Raw genomic sequence first — 3,973 nt, forward strand, 5'->3', positions numbered from 1 at the left:
CAAGTCTGTTTTATCATAGGTATATCGTATTATTCTTGAATATAATTGTTTAGTCTAAATATGTTAACAATTTATTTATTTTTTACAAAGATGTTAAATTTAACACGTGTAACTAATAACCCATTCAAACACTACAGACTTCTAGGTCAGTGAACTACAAAGCCCAGCATAAACCTCAGACTTCAGACATGGCCACCGGGGGCAATACCCCACAATACTCATACATGGTAGCGGTCTAAAACGTTGGACTTCTAAATATACGCCTGCTCAGATACCCTATATAAAAAGACTCACATCTCCGCACTATTTGTGAAGTATACGGTCCGTCCTGTGGCGATGTTAGAATTTAGAGATGTTAGCGATGCAAAGTCCGTTTAATTTTCGCGAACCGATTCTTTCAGGGAGTTTGGGTCAATGAACCGCATTAAAGAACCGATTCGTCGGTTCCTTTAGTCATCACGCAATGATGTCAGTATACATTTCTTTTCTAACAACTCACTGTCATGTTATATCAATGAAACATTCAAATAACGTTATCTGTGTGAACGCATATTGCTGATTATTGTCTTTCGTTCATTTTAGTTAATGATGTTTCTGGTCGCATTTTTATGCATTGATCCTTCATGTTGGATACGAGTCACGACTGACCAATTTTGACTAGCCTACACATAAAAAAACGCGGATATGTTCTACAAGTATAAAGTATAAGTCTATAGAACGAATAAAGCATACTAATAAACTCATTGATTTAGCTTAACAACTTTAAAATATAATCTGCATGCACGATAAACCATACACTCTTAAAATTGATAGTACACAAAAAATGTGTAAAAGGACTGATAACACATTAATGCAATGTTTTGGTTTAAGAAATCATGAGGTCAGCAGCTTTTAACATCTCTTAATTCTCTTAATTTTTCACAATTGTAAATGTTTGTTTAGCTTAAATATTAGTTTTTAGTCAGTTACAAAAGTGTCAGGCATGAAGCTTATATTTATGATAGAGCTACAGGTTTCCGGTAGATGGATGTGTGTAAGCTGCGAAATCTTGACAGTAAATGTAACAAAGACGAGAGCGTTACTCAAACAGTCCTCTGCATTATCTTTTAATAAAATATTCCATTGAATGTCACTAAGACAAATTCTGTAACAGCGTTCATAAATGAATATAACACTTTGAAATTTTATGTTTCGCCACTCTTGTAGTATTTTCCCATCTAATCGTAATTGTTAGGCCTTGCGCTTTGTTTCCTAGTTTTTGCTGTCATGTTAGAGGACAATATTTCTGTGAATTTGCTTGATTTAATAAAATATCGCTTTAACCCGTCCTCTTCATTCGAGTCGTTTACGTTATATTATTCTAGTTTATATCAGATACTGGATCGTTTCTTAATAATTCTCTTCCGTCTACACTCTATTAGGTCTACTCGTTTTCTTTTTAGAAATTGATTAAAAAATATAAAAATAAATAAAAGTTAAATCTTTTAAATGACCGATTTACCTCGTAATCTTTAAGCAAAATATATTTTGTCTTTCGATGACTGACAATGAAAATATCTTTAATTCGCCGGTCAATCCCTAACCAGGGCCCCTTCACCCTCCTCCACTTTTGAGTGCAACGCCCCCATCTCAACAAGCAGCCAACAGTCGAAACGTAGAAACAAGACCTCTCCCCCCAACAATTTATTTTGTTCGAATATACGACGTTATACAAAAGATCCAGTCACTACTTCCTCGTGACTACAGCTATGCTACATAGCTATAAGCGAAGAGCAGCCGTTCTCATAAACTCTGCTGTTATTGCCTACTTTTCCTAGAAAGCCTAGAATGCCTCCGTTCTATTTCATAGTGTAACGCCGTGAAAAACTTTGCGGTTTATAGTTCACTACGATGTGAACTATAACCTAGCACGGTAGCGCTTTTAAACACTAGGATAAGGTCAAGAAAATCTAGCAATTTTAGGCGAAAAAGTTAGAACAAGCATTTTTGTTGTTAGGCTATATTGTTCTTATTGTCTCTATAAAGATTTGTACGTTTATTCATTTATGAACGCTGTTACAGAATTTGTCTTAGTGACATTCAGTGGAATAGTTTATTAAAAGATAACACTGAGGACTGTTTGAGTAACAGTCTGTCAAGTGTTCGCCCAACTATCGGAAACCTGTAACTTTATTATAATTATTTAAAAATACATATAAGCTTCACGCCTGACACTTTTGTAACTGACTAATATTTAAGCTAAACAAACAATGACCACAATGACAAAGGTATACAGCTAGTGGGGCAGACCATCAAAATCGATATTAAAACTTTCACAATAGTTTAGAAGAGAGGATTTCAGTATTAGGTATTTTTTATACTGGTACATATTTCTGTTGCCCAAACATAATTCCTGTATAATGTTATGGTTCTTAATTGTGATCACATTACAACAAGGTGTGACATGGTCCCTCTAGCAAATCTGACAAAAGCTGACAAAACATATCCTAAAAGTAATATCAATTTAGTCAAACAGTCTCAAGTAGGGAGTAATTTTCTGAATTTTCATTTATTTCTATAAACACTGAATGCTGACAGCTCTTAGAGAGAAGGCCTCACCTACAGTCATAGTAGTGACATATACAGTCCAACAAACAAAATGTGAACAGCGTCATCCATAATCCTGATCGTCTGACTTAGTAAAACGTCAGTCACAATAGATCGAGAGGAGGTTTTCTGTATTCTGTATGCATTATGACCCTTTTTCTTAAATGATGTATACACTTTCTGAATAACTAGGTCTCCTGAATTTACAACTGTGGCCCTATAGATCTTGTTTGGATATTATTTTTGGGGTCTGTAGGGAAAAACATGGATGATAATTATTCTATATGTGAGTCAAAAAAAATCTATTATCTGGTTTAGTTGTATTTAAAATAAATACATAAAATCCCTTTCTTAAAAACATTGTCAAACTTATTTGGTAGCCTGATTATCATCGTGTATTGATCATATATTTATCACACTTATAAAAGTAAATCTTATAAAACAAAGAGAGCTGGTTAATGACATTGTGTCAGAACAACGGTATGAAAATGCATTTGGTAACCTTTTATTCAAATTTTCAAGCTAGATTAAAAGAGTATATACAAATTGCACAATGCTTGATTTTGGGAAAAAGTTGGAAAACTATCTTGTAGTGTTTTCACCCATGGCAGGCGGTGCTGCCCTGAGCGGTTGACCTTCCTGAATGATGTGTGTGTGTGTGTGTTTGTGTGTTTGTGTGTGTTGAGGAAATGTTTGGAGTTGGTATTCCCTATTTTTAAAAACGCTGCAACAACATGATTCTTTTGTAATATCATAGGAATTGAATTTAAATATAGAACTGTGAGACTTGTGAACCATTTAAACTTAACAAAAGTATTACCGCTATTAATAAGCAGTCCTAACACCAAAACCTTTACTAGGTTTTAACGGTGTAGGTATTTTCTACCGTCGGTCATCTGAAGTGTGTTGTGGTGTAGGCTTTTTCATTTAACTTAATCTGTGCTTTTTAATTAGAGTAAAATATTCTCAGGATGGAGACCTCGCATGTGCGGTTTCATTCAAACTCAGCAGGTATCTGAAGAATGCGAATATTGACATGAGTCGCATTTGGAAAATATTTTCTCGTATCTGAAGTTGACTTATGCCTGACAAGTTGCTGTTTAAAAAAACATTTTCAATTAACCGGAACTTTATGGGGGTAGATTCCTGGTGAAGTCATAAATTACATCTTCAAAGATCAACAGACAAGCGGTTACATATGGTCTGTCTACTATTTTTCAGTAGATAACCAATAGCATATTGATAGTATATGATATTTATCACGCTGATAAAGGTCGGTTCAGAAAAATACAATCATATACAACTATTACAACTATAAACTAGATCATAGCTACATGCTCACCCTAGTAATAATCTAAGATATTGACAGTTTTTTATGTTTTTTATT

This window comes from Sinocyclocheilus rhinocerous, unplaced genomic scaffold (assembly GCF_001515625.1).
Source record: "Sinocyclocheilus rhinocerous isolate Xijiao unplaced genomic scaffold, SAMN03320098_v1.1 scaffold5795, whole genome shotgun sequence".
Classification (NCBI taxonomy): Eukaryota; Metazoa; Chordata; class Actinopteri; order Cypriniformes; family Cyprinidae; genus Sinocyclocheilus; species Sinocyclocheilus rhinocerous.